The 14,000-nt window shown below is 43.9% G+C and overlaps 1 protein-coding gene across 1 annotated transcript in view; it reads right to left on the bottom strand.

The window, feature by feature from the left end:
• Nucleotides 1-14,000, bottom strand: part of Grin2b (glutamate ionotropic receptor NMDA type subunit 2B) — a 344,377-nt gene that overhangs the window by 307,445 nt on the left and 22,932 nt on the right. The window lies entirely within an intron of this gene.

Genomic DNA, 14,000 nt, shown 5'->3' with positions numbered 1-14,000 from the left:
CTACAAAAGGCCCAGAAATAGTAGATCATGTGGGTGGGGGAGGGGGATGCGTCAGGAAACGTATTGGCAAGGGAAGTTAAATTCAATGAGGACCTCAAAATGATGGGAAAGTCAAAGCTGACAACAGGGACTGGGCTAAGGAAAAGGAAAGAACCAGCATAAGACTGAGCCACGAGAAGGAGGACTCCTAGAGAGAGCCGTTAAGGTGGTGCCAAATATGATGAAGAAGTGTCTATGTTATACTTTTATTGATTAATAAAGAAACTGCCTTGGCCCTTTAAGAGGACAGAAAATTAGGTAGGCGGAGTAGACAAAACAGAATTGTGGGAGAAAGGAAGCAGCCAAGGAAACTGAGGCACAGACAGCTTAAGTAGGTGACGGTCTCGAAACTAACTAGTAGCACCCAGGTATGGCGGTGTACACCTGGAATTCCAGGACTCAAGAGGCAGAGAAAGCAGATTGTGAATTTGAGGTTATCCTTGAGTTCAAGGTCATCCTGAGCTATATGAGATTCAATTTCTCCTTATTCTCCCCCCACAACAAGAGGAATGAATTAGGAAACTAGCCCAAAATCTGAGCCCACATGTCTGGAACTAAATTCCATCTACTGTATTAAGCATGAAAACTTTCCAGACTTAGAATTACAAGATATGTCTGCAAGGTTCTCAACACAAAGTTTAGCTAGATATCTGTGTAATCTACTAATGATATCACTTATCAAAAATCAGCATTGACCCAGACACCTACTGTGACCGACTTGAGAGCATGAATGTGGCCACTGGAACTCACCTATGCCATGGCACAGAGGAGAGTTAAAAGGATCCTGTAGAGAGAAGACATATGCCCTTGGATGGCCTCATTAAATACCAAGTCCTAACCAAGGCAATCAACTTGCCACAGACTCTAAAACTAATGTGTGACAGCTCCAGCAGGCACGAACAGACCACCTGGGAACTTTTAACTATGCCAGGTCCAAAGGTAGGCCACTGAGGGATGGAGCCGCCGTCGCCATGCAGCATGATGACGGCTGCGCGCACCACATAAAGTATGTCATACAGAAGAGTGGGTCACAGGAGACGGGAGACGGGAGGTGAGGGAAGGACACAGAAACATGAACCAGAAACGAGGTGAGGGGGCGGGAAGTAGATAGCTGAGAAAGGAGAGGAAGGAGGGCAGAGAAAAGGAAGACTCGAAGAGGGACCAAATGGGACAGGCCAAGAGCTTGGTCTACCAGGTGCTAGAAGCATCCGGGGCAGTCTGCAGAAAGTGGTATTCATGCATTCTCTATGAGGTGGAAGTTAAAGCGACCCCAGATCAGCTCAGCAACCTGGGCTGCACTCCTTGCTCTCAACCCCGCCTCCCTGAGGGAGCGCTGGAAACCCAGTTGCCTGGGTGGAGCTACTGATGCCTCAAGCTTCCCAGTAGGCTCTGAAAGTTTCCCCACTTGCCCCAAGATGACTGACCCATCCCTGCAAGGCGGCCCACAAGGCAGAGTGTGACTTGTGGCCAGGCAATTTGCAGCCCTCAAGAAAATATCTTCTGTTTTAATACACAGCTCCCTAATGATCCCATAAGGTATCTGAAGTTCCGCTATCACTTATGTCTTTCAATGAGTCAGACTAGAGATATCCACGGAGAGGGTCACGCAGTCACCACAGAGCCTGGCCAGGAATCGATCAACAGACCTGAGCTTAGTGTAAGACAAAGACCCCATACAGTGAGAATGCTGAGGCTATCTGGAGAACAGAGCCGGAACTGGATTGCACCGTGCTTTATGGGGAAGCCGGATCGGTGGGCTAGGAAGAAGGTAGGGGCTGAGGAAGTGGGCAGCCAAGAGACAGAAAAAGCTCAGAGGGCAGTGAGAGTTGTCAAAAATGAAAGAAGTAAAATCTAGCTTGAAAAGCAGATTAAGAATCCACTCCATTTCAATTGCATCTCTCCGAGGGCTAAGCATCCAGATAGAGAGACAGACAGACAGACAGACCACTGTTGCTGCTTGGATGGTGGGAACATATAAAAGAGTCGCCTTAATACCTTGATGCTATTTCCTTGAAGTCAAGGAAGTAGCTGTAGATAATGGTGACTCTGAGAGTCTCTAAGTCCCCATGGCAGAGCCCCGGCAGGTCTCTTGGGTCAAGGAAAGTACAAGAGGTGATATATCAATAAGAAAGAAAGGGCCTTTGCAGCACAGCACCCAGAGAGCTCCGCTGCACCCTTAAACCCTCTCTGCCTCCAAGGCTCATTATAGCCAGGCTGATGTGGCCCCCTCAGGAGGAACTGATATCATACCAGAAACTGCTCAGTGTCATCAGCCTTTCCCTCACTGACCAGTGAACTTCCTGTTGCTCCCCCTGAACCTGCAGATCCCCCAGAGAGAACCGTGTGGTTTTCACTGGTAACATACAGATGTCAATGTAATCTCAGAGAAGCTGCGTGAGCAGACGCTAGGGCCAGAAGAGTAGTCTTGCGTCTCCACTCCATCTGACCTACTCAGGAAAAGACCACTGCAGGCAAGCAGGAAGTGACACAGGACACTGACCACCCCTCTCTCCACCACGCAGGGAAGCATGTAGTGAGCCCTGCTGCTCAGCCTGTGCCTCATCCACAGCTCTGCATGGCAAGGACAGGACCTGCTGCTGGCACTGCTGTTGGGCATCTGTTGATGGTCTGAAAGGCCAGCTCCCGTGTGCCTTTTTTGCCTGGTCCTGAGAATCGCTACATTCATGCTTCCTGCCTGAGTCCCTCAACCCAATTCTCTGACTGAAGAGTTGGTCCTTCTCTAGTCTCAGGACCAGGCCAGCATCCAGAGCCATCCCTCCGGAGCTGTGGATCCTCTGATATCTCCATTCAGAGGGGTGCTAAGGGGTAGGCGCTGGCAGAGACTCCAGGCAAGCAGCCAGCCTGGGACCAGGGGGAAGAGAATTATTCATAGGATCACAGATGTTTGAGATGAAAAGAACACGCAAAAACACATCTCACTCATCCATCCCACCTTGCAGGGTAGGCTCCCATCCAAAAGCATACGATCTGTTCCCGGCTGCAAAGGATCTGTCATTATGAACAAATACGAACTGAATGAGCCTTGTGTCTTCTCACTTGTCCCAAATAGGGGGAGGAAACGGGCCTCTTTCCTTTGAAAAGGGCTCTCACACTGTGTGATAAATTTGCCTTGTTCACATATTGCCCAAGCACATCCAGATAGCTGACCCACCACCTTGACACAGATTTTTTTTTCACACCTGAATACCACTCTTGTCCATAAACAGACCTCTGAACATCAGAGAAACAAGCAAGCAGAGTGTGTCCTGAAAACCTAACAAAGAGGCAAGTGTTGATGGAGGTCATAGGAAGTGCCTCCAGGTAGCACCTCTACCAACTAGTAGGAATGTCTAGAACAAGATAACAGTAGCTACAGATGGTTCTCTAAGGTTATTCAAGTGTAGAATGTATGTAGCCTTTAAGCCAAGACCTAAAACCATTTTTAATGGTGGGGTAAATACTCTTGTTATCTTGTCTTACAGCTCATCTTAAAGATGTAATCTTAGATCTTCAGCTGATGTTTATTTGAGCCCATTTTCTCCTCACACATACCACAGTAGAAGAAAAAGAATCTCACTCTCCAGAACTAATCCATCAAACCCTCAAGGTTTGCGTGGACGTGTCAAAGCCTGGAGGTTTCCAAAGGCTCTGAAGTCCACTCTTGCAGGGGAAGACTTCGGAGAAAATGAGAGGTCCCATGCAGGTCCCTACTAGCCCAGGCCCAGGGAGACTGGAAATGTCCACTCTTTCTTTCCCCTCCAGCTACCTTTTGCTTCTTGCTTCTAACTCAACTCTGCTCTTTCCTTCAAATTCTCTCTTGTTTTTGACAGATTCAACTCCAGAGTGACTGAGGAAGGGTAGAATCAACTTTACCCAAGCACCACCTGGGCACTGTTTGAGCAGCTGGGGTAGCTTCCTCTTGGCTAAATGCTAGCTGACCCCAAACGGCTGAAGCAATGAAAGTGTTCATGAGGAAGCAAAATAGATTGGCAAAATCTCAAGCTTCAGTCACCGACTCCAATTCTCATACTGCCACCATGGGTATAAAACTAGAGACCGCTTCTCTTTGGATCCTGTTTCATCGTCTGTAAGTGAAGGCGAATAATACTTTTACTTCAAGCCTGGATATCTTTTGAAGGTTAAACTGACAAAAACCACGCAATGTACCAACTACACGAAGAGCAGTCCCTACCATGCAGAAGTTACCTGGCTTTTTGAACACGGAATGGAATAAAACAGATCTGTTCTGAAAATCCAGATCTAACTGCAGGATTTAAAACACACCAAAGAGCTCACTCTTTGCAGGGTACCCTCCTGAACAGCTCGCCCTGAAACCAGAAGCCAGAGACAGCCCCAAAACCATAAGCAGAGAAAGTCCTGAAATCGGAAGTCAGAGTCAACCCTTGAATCTGCCTTCCGGTGACTGATTCCCACTTTCTTACTTCCCAGTGCTTGCCTTCTTCTGCTTACACTCCTCTCCCCATCCTGCAGCTTCTTGCCCTGGAACTTCCTCTTTGATAACCAGCCACACAAACACCTTCACCAGACCCTATGACGAAAACCTCAGCAACCAACCTCCGCCCATCACAGACCTTTGCCACAGTATAGCCTGCTCTACTCAGCAGTAACTCTCAGATTCTCCAGTATCTCAGGATCCTTTGGGGACATTTTATTTAAAAGAAAGCAATTAATGCATCTTGACCCCAAACCTTTAAAGTTAGAAGTCTTGGATCCAAAGTCAAAGATTCTCTCATAAGATAATAATAATAAAATAAAACTTTCTCACTGATGGAAAGGTTTGAAAATCTCACAATAAAATGACTCCTGATGATGTTCTGCTACACAGAGAAGCTTCATCCTGCAGCAGATGGGAACCAGTATAGAGACCCACAGTCAGACAATGTGCAGAAAGAAAGAGAGAGGCCTGGGAACACTAAGCCCTAAAAGGGATGTGTCCATCTAATCTCTCCCCTAAGGATTTAGGGAGCTCTGCTGAAGAGAAGGCAGAAAGAGTGTCAAAGCCAGAGGATATGGAGAGCACCAAGAAAACAAAGCTTCCAAAAAATAGCACAATGGATCACATATGAATTCAGAGCGCGGGGCAACATGCACAGGGCCTGAATGGGTCTGTACCAGATGGGATCCCAGAGCTGAGAGGAGAATGGACACATGCACCCATCCCTAACTCTGAAGCTGTCTCCAACTGAGAGTCACTTGCAAATGAAAAATTAGTTTTTCCCAAGGGAGTCTCACTGGGGAAACAAACCACGCTTAAGGGTAGGATCCACGCTCAGCAGCCAACGGCCAACACCAAACAAACGCAGTGGAATATTTGGAGGTTCTTTGTCTCTTAATGTTAAGTCAGGGTGTTTATATGTTTGCTTGTTTTTCTACTTTATAGGTCTTTGTGTATATATCCTGGCTTCTGGTTTTGTGTTTTTATGGGATTCTTATGTGTGCGAACAGGTTACCTCTGTGTCTATATGTTTATTGTGCTTTTTCTTTGGTTCTTTTTCTCATTTTGTCATATTCTAATATGTTTGTTTTTGTATTATTTTATTATTACTCTTTAAATACCTGTCTGTTTTCTAAGGGGAAACAAAAGGGTGTGGGTCCAGATGGGAAGGGCAGTGGAAAGGAACTGGGAAGAGTAGGGAAGGAAAACAGTAATCAGAACATGCCATATAAAAAAATCCATACCTCCAATAAAAGAAAAAATAATAAAACAATTATAGAGCAATTAAAAAAATCTCTATCATGCCCTAAAACAAATTATATAAACTATGTGAAATCCTTTTCTTCTTTCTTGCTGTATTTTTAACTCCCTAAATCCCCTTAGCCAATTAAGCCATATAGTTTTAGTTTTTGAGAGTTTTTAATCTTTACTTCAGTAAAAACCCAGGAATAGTAAAAGAATAAAAAGTGAGGGGGGAATGACGTAAGCTGGAGAGAAGATGCAGCTGGCAGTAGCAGTGGGGGGATAGAGATAGAAGGCAGCGGAAGAGGAATAGGCAGCCGGAGTAGGAGGGAGGGGTGGGTGGCAGCGACTTACAGTGACAGTGAGCCTGGCTTCCCATGAAGTCTGTTGTCCTGGCAACATGATACTGAAAGGTTAAAGGCTGCTGCTCCCTACAACTTTAGAGAACATGTTGCCAAGACAACAGAATGCATCCAAGATACATGGTGACAGGCCATGAGGACTTGGGGGTATGCCAGAAACCTTCTCTTCAAGGCAGGCTATCAAGGCTGGCTAAACCATTGCTGTCTCCCATGCTTGATGTTATCAACATTTATTTTTTTTTTAAAAAAAAATAATGAACTTGGATGCACCATTCCTGGTGGATCTCTCTTCCAATGGCCATCATTCCACTTAGAAAAAAAGGAAATGACACTAGTTTACAACCACGTAGGCATAAATCTGGGAGCCGCCAAAGGATATACCCTTAACATGGAAACTCCAAAAACTATTTAGTGAGGACAAAGTCTACCAGCACGCTTCTAGCTGTCTACACACTTTTACCAGTGTCTTCAACTTTATGAATAAATTTTGTGAACAAAGCAAAAACTATGTAACTTATAAAAATATCAGAAGAAGAGGGAGCCTGGCTTGAAGAATCCATACTTGGATCCTGCTAGAACAAATAACAGTCACTTACTCATTCAGGAGGTTGCCCAGCGAGGTAATGAGTAAAGGGTTATTTACATTTCAGAGGGAGTCAAGATTCAAGAGCAGAAACCCAAAGAGGGACCACGGACAGGTCCAGCATAGCGTGTGGAGGTGAAAGGAACCTGGGGACAAAGCAGTACTGAGAGTCCCATCAAAGGGAAGAAAACACAGGCAAAGAAGTCATACACAGCAAGACATGACCTAGACTAGGAAAGCTAGAGCCCAAATTCAAACCGGCTGTAACCCACCTGACTATGTTAACTCCATCTGCAAGTACAGTACATCATTCTCTTCTCATGCCTAGAAAAAATACAAAAATATCCAACTACGTGTGATGTGGGATTCCCCTCTGTGTGTTGTGTATACCTCTGGTTAATAAAGAAACTGCTTTGGACATACAGCATGGCTGAACTTAGCTAGGCGGGGAAAACTAAACTGAACACTGGGAGGAAGAAGATGGAGTTAGAGAGAAGCCATGGAGTAGCCGGAGACAGACGTTCTGAAACTTTGCTGGTAGGCCACGACCTCATGATGATACACAGATTAATAGAAATGGGTTAAATTAAGATGTAAGAGTTAGCCAATAAGATGCTAGAGCTAACGGGCCAAGCAGTTACTTAAATAATGCAGTTTCTATGTGATTATTTGGGGACTAAGCGGCTGGGAACTAACTAGTGGCCTCCTCCAACATACGTGCTAGGGTTCTCCAGCCCTATAAGATCCAGCCCCAGAGGACCTGATCAATCAAAGTCACACTGACCTTCTGTGACTCAAACAACAACAACGAAAGCAAATCTAAAAGAACATATTCCCATTTCAAGACCCTCACTGCTCTTCTATGACAAAGTACCACAGCTGACATCTTCACACAGAATGCAGGTCCACTGGGATGTTCCATGACAAGTCGAACTAAAATAGCCCACACTATTCCTTTCAGCCAGTCCATTAAAACATTTACCACTGCTTCAGTCAGAATTCTTTCTTCATGACTAAATACCCAAGAAATATAAGGTAATGGTGAAAACTTTTCTTTGGGTTCATGGCTTCAGAAGATGCATCTAAGGCAGCCGGGCCTGACTGCAGCATGCTCGCCCTGAGGTGGAACATCATGAAGGAGGGAGTGTGTGAGAGAGGAAGCTAGTCACCTCACGTCAGCTAGGAAACACGGGGAGACAGACAGAAATCACAGGGGATGAGATGTAAAAATGAAGCAAAAAGCCACTTCCTCCACCCAGACCCCAACTTTCACTTTCCATTCCTTCCCAATATTCAGTACTAAATCTACCAAAGGATTAATCCACAGATCACTCTGAAATCCTCAGGATCCAATCACCTATAAAACACCCTATAGGCTGGCAACAAAACCCTTAGTAAATGAGCCTTTATCAGACACAGACAATCATACGCAAATCACAACAACTCCCATTTGAAAAATACCATTTAACTGAGTGTTTGTTAATTGTCAATCAACCCCATACAAGAAGTCTTTCTTTCTTCAAGACGCTATCTCTGGGGACTTTCAATAGTAGAGACTGCAAATATTTTCTTCTTCTTCATTGAGAATAAATGAAGAGAAGGGATGTTTTTGCTAAATGAAGTTCCTAAATCTTGGCTAAACCCTTAGGAAATGTCATTGCCTGGATTAAATGAAGTCGGGTGATTGCTAGGCAATTTAGCATGTCATGGGAACTACCATTTTCATCTTTCAAGATTTAAAAAAAAATTCTGTTTCCTCTTTGGAATGTGTCCTAATAAAACCATGACTGACAGGATTCAAGTGCTTTGTTGGATCAGAGATTTACTCGCTGTCTCGCGAGAAACCTCTCACCTGAGCCGCCCCATTTGGCCATGGGTGCTAGAAATAAAGTGGACGTGTGTAACCTGACTCTAGATCTGAGTGCCAAGGTGATGGCTGGTACCTGGCTAGATGTAAAGGAGGGAGGGGGTGACAGAGCCAGCAGCCCAGAGAGAGATAAGGAATGCATGGCTTTGCCAGGAACAGGAGAGATTAATCCTATTATCCCTTTTTGTGTGGATTTAAAACACTTTGCTCTTAATTGCAACTCACATCTGCTGCCCTCCAATAATGAATTCACACATCTATCTACTAGATAGGAATTACGGGCTTACAATAGGCTAAATATGAGCTAGGTTCTGGGACTATGTGGAAAAAGAAGACGTAGTTCTTGCCCTTGCGAAGTTTGCGGCCTTCCAGCAGAGAATGAAAAAGAACGGAGTATTAGGGAGAGTCCCAACAGCGGCTATAAAACACCTGGAGTAGAAGGGAATGAAGGGGAAAGCAGTTTGGAGAGCTTTGACTTAACAGTGGAGAAGATGTGGTGTCCATCCTGACAGGGTTGAGAAGCATTCAGGAAATCAGCACATCACGTCTCTGCAGCTGTGAGGGTATTGCCAGAGACGAACCGTAAGGACCCTGAGCTGAAAGCTGGGTTCCTCCACTCCTGGATTCAAGTTTTAAGTACAGGAAGTGGTAGAACCGTGAAAGATGGGACTTGGTTACAGGAAGTAGCTCCCTGGGGGTTGTCCTTGGCAGCTGCAATTTGCTCTGGGCACTTCCTGTTAGGGCTCCTGCCTCCTTCTTATCTGCCTTGACCTGAATGACTACACCTCTGAAACTGAGCTAAGACAAGATATTTTGGTCACAGTGGGGAAGAAAGATAACTTATAACAGAAGAAAATCACCCAGAGACACCAGGACACGGGTGAAAGAGACAACTGTCAGTGAGATGTCCCATCCAGACCTCGAGAGTATGAGGATATCAGCAACTGCACTTGAACAAACACACACACACACACACACACACACACACGCACACGAGAACGAAAACAGGAAAATAAATAATAATTACAAAAATAAAGTGCAAGAAGAGAAGCAGCGCTTAGAAGGCAAAGCTGTCTTGCACATTTCTACCAAGAAGACTCGGTAGGAGCACAGCTAAGGAGAGCATAGACATTGCTTCTTGTTCGCACTGACCCTGGCCTGGAGAGGCCCAGGAAGGGAGAACACAAGTGCACACCCAATCACCACAGTCAGGTGAGTTCTAATCACACTGCTAATGGCTTATTCTTTGTTTATCTTATTAAGCACTATTTGCCAGGTGTTTCCTAATCATTGTGTGCATTGTCCACACACGTTTGTCTAGGTGTGCACACATGCATACACATATGTAACAGGCTAGAGTTGGATGGTGAGAGCTCCTCCCTCAATCATTCTTCCCATTTTTTTTTTGAGACAGTATCCCTCCCTCAACCTGAAGTTTACTAATTCAGCCAGAAGATCATCAAGCTGCAGGGATCTGCCCATCTCGCCCTCCCCAGTGCTAGAGTGGCAGACGTACTCTTCCATGTCCAGGTTTTACGTGAGTGCTAGGAATCCAAATTCAGATGCTCATGCTTGGAAGACAAGCACCCGACCAACCGAACCATCTCCCTGAACTCTCCACTTTGAAGACCCTATTCGATGCTATATGGATCAGGGTCTCCTTTGAATCTTTATATCATGGAGTAGAAAACTAAGGCTCTGAGAAATATAAAAACATTCCCAATGACCACAGTAAACCGGAAAGTAAAAGCAGGAAATGGCCTAGGCAGTGGCTTTTGGGTCTTTCCTACTTTACTATGGCATGCATTTCAGCATGCTGCACTGCAACAAGCCACCACATTCTCGGTGGCTTTAAAACATAGAAATGAATGCTCTTGAAATGAATTCATCTGGAGAACAAAGTCCTGAAATCAAGATGTTCTAAGGGTCATCTCTTTTGAAGACTAGGGGAGGTTCCTTCCTTGCTTTTTCCAGGTTTAGGTGGCTTTCTTGGCTGGTGACTTAGTAACTCCAACCTGACCCTTTACACAGGCATCTCTGTGTCTAAATCTTCTCTTCTGTCTCTTAGAAGGATATTTGTCACTTAATTCAAGGTCTATCTAAACAATCCAAGGTGATGTCATCACGTTATCCTTCATTACATTTGTAAAGACCCTTTTCTAAATTAGGTCATGACAACAGCTGGGTTCTATTGTCAACTTGAGTCATCCGAGAGACTGGTAAAGCACTGTGTCTGTGAGAATGTTTTTAGAGAGGATTAACTGAGGAGAGAAGATATGCCCTTAGTGTGGGTGGTACCATGGACCAAAGAGAAGCATCATAGCACTGGCATTCCATTATCAGCTTCTTGGCCCACCATAATGTGAACCACTGTGTTCCGCCATGCCTTCCTCCACCTGATGGACTGCCATCTTCAAAAGTGTGAGCCAAAACAAACTTTACACTGCTCAAGCCTTTTCCACCAGATAAACATCGTCACATTGATGAGAAAAGTAACTAACATAGTCCCATCTATAGGTTCTAGCAGTTAGGTCATTGACATATCTTTCAACCCAGGAAGTATGCATATAGAGTGCATAGTTCAGTGACTGTCAATTTTAAGGGTTACTGTTGCTATGTGTCACACCATGCCAAGGGCTAGGAATATACAATTACTAAGTCCCACAGATAACGCAGGTGTTGATGATGGGTTATGAAGAAGCATAAACAGGACACTGATCAACACATGGGAGAGAAATGGCAAATTCGAAAGGTAGAAAAGACAGGAGGGTTTGCTGAAGGAGTGGGATGCTCTTCTTGAAAAACAGATAGGTGATTCTGGGGGACAAGGACGAGGATGTTCTAAGGAGTGGAAGAAGCATAGACAAAGGCTCAGAGATGTAAACCAGCCAAGACCATTCAGGGAGCTGTAAATAATTTAGTGTGGCTTGACATTGCTGTTCAAGGGCGGGGAGACTAAGAGAAATCGTGGTGAGGCAGCCTGGGCCCTAATCAAAGAGGATGTCATATTCTGAGCTGTGGGAAGCCAGGGGAGAGTTTAAGGTGAAACTGTGGCCATCAGACTTGAGTTTCCGAAGACTCTCAAATGCAATACAAGCAAGAGACAGCCATTGCCAGTGGAAACACCGAGAAGGTGGGGATAGTAGAACTTGATTATTGCTTGAGGGGAGAGGGAGCCCTGGGCTGATTACACAATTGTAAGTATCGTCCTTTGAGAGTGGACTCTCTCTTGGGTTCCCTTCTGAGTACCCTTTTCCTCATGGTTTCTAATCTCCATCTCTTCTCTTCTTCTCTTACTGTCATTACAGGAATTCTCTCTGACCTCCACTATGCCCTTCATCTGTCCTGGACACCCCACAAATTGTTCTTCAGTCAAGTTTTTGCCCTTGACCCCCTACATCCAAGGCTCTGTCCTTAACCCCCAGTATTTAAAGTTCTATGCTGGAGTCAGAACCAAGGGTTCGGTCCTTGATTACACGTACCTGCAGTTCTATCTTGTAACCTCTAAACAAGAGGATCTGCTCTTGACCCCTGGGCCTAAAGCCTTGCTCCTGACGCACTCACTCCATGAACCATTTCACTCTGAACCCCTCACCCCCTCTCCACTGTTCACCCTGAACTTTATAATGCTCATGTCCTCAATCACCCTCTTCCTACAAATGAGAGTTATATGATCTACCTAATGTAGTGATCTAGATGCCCAGCCCACAAAACTCTCTTTACCTCTAAACCCAAATTCAACTGTTTTCTGCACCTTTCCACTTTGACACCCTCCCTGTATCAAAGTCCCAATCACTCCCATTTCCACTGTCACTAATCTGTAATGCATCTAATTGTACTTGTCATATAATTTTTTGTGACTATCATTAAAAAGGTCAACAGTGCCTCAGAAAGTCAAAAACAACTTGGAAATCTATTGACTCAGGCAGTTTAGAGAAAGTGGGAGATAAAAAAGGTGAAAGCCACGATTTCGGATCTCTTTTGTTTTGGTTTGGTTTGGTTTGGTTTGGTTTGGTTTGGTTTTTCGAGACAGGATTTCTCTGTAGCTTTGGAGCCTGTCCTGGAACTAGCTCTTGTAGACCAGGCTGGACTTGAACTCACAGAGATCCGCCTGCCTCTGCCTCCCGAGTGCTGGGATTAAAGTCATGTGCCACTACCACCTGGTTTGAGACCTCCTTTTCAGGTCATAACAAAAGGGGGAATGAGGATCAGGGGAGCTTTCATGTTTGCTTATGTTTATTAACATGGATGTGATTTGAGTATTTTTGTGGGTCACAGAGATACTTTTCCATGGATATACAACAAATATTTTGAAACTATTCTTGGCCATGGATGCTAATACTACTGTAGGGTACTTGCTTGGTATTTGGATTTTAAATGCTTATGGTGCATATATAAGCATGAACAAACACACATAACAGCTATTGTGCCATCCAATGAAACTCCCATATGCTTCTAAACACCCCTAAGTACCACTAAAAGTGAAGATGTAAAGAAGAAAGACTACGCTGATAACCATGGAGACCAAAGGTGACAAGTGGCAATCTAGGATCTAATACATGGTGTCCTAAGCCATGGGTCAGGACCCCATCAGTAAAAGGTTCCTGAACATATAATAACCAAAACTGAATTCAAAATCAAACATTTAACAAATCAAGGTGTTCCTAGCTTTGCTCACTTGTGTTTAATTGTGGGACCTCACACGTGTAGCTTTAGTTCAGAACATACAACATGTACACTTTCCACTGTGTATGCCATCATGCCATGAACTGCTAAGAGAACACACCTAAAACACCCAGCCCAGAACTGAGGCTGTTGTCTGTTATAAATGCAGTGTTTATGGTGCATATAAGGTTCTCTGCTTTTACTACAACATAATAATTTAATTATGGGAAACAAAAATTTAAAAGTTTTTTGACCATCATTCTTCAGTGTGCAAATATCAAATTAGTATATCCTAAATTGTATCATGTAAAAATGTTTGATTTTTAAATTACCATTTGAATTATTGACTTGAGTTTTATTTTTTTTAAAAAAAAAATCATTAAATGAGTTTGGGTTTGGGATTAGGGCAGAATTTCCAACATTTTGGAAATGTCTCCAACATACTTCTGCCATTTATTTCTATGTATATTTATGTGAAGGGATAGTCATTATTATTATTATTATTAACAATTATGAATTTAAAGTGTCATTCAAGTATGAAAAACACTGAAGATGGTCTCTGTCCTACAACATCAAATAATCAGCAAAGATTTCATTCTTTATGTAAAATGAAATGACCACAACCATCTCATTAACATTCAAATTTGCTTTCATCTGGAAAAAATTATACACATACCAAATAATTGTTTTAAAATAAATTTCTTTGTGACTTACTATAGTTAATGTTTGATTTGCATACTTATATTATTATGCCTTCACACATCGAGTCACATAAAAATTTCTCAG

This window comes from Arvicola amphibius, chromosome 2 (assembly GCF_903992535.2).
Source record: "Arvicola amphibius chromosome 2, mArvAmp1.2, whole genome shotgun sequence".
In the NCBI taxonomy this organism is placed as follows: domain Eukaryota; kingdom Metazoa; phylum Chordata; class Mammalia; order Rodentia; family Cricetidae; genus Arvicola; species Arvicola amphibius.
This window is presented reverse-complemented; position numbering and strand designations above follow the sequence as displayed.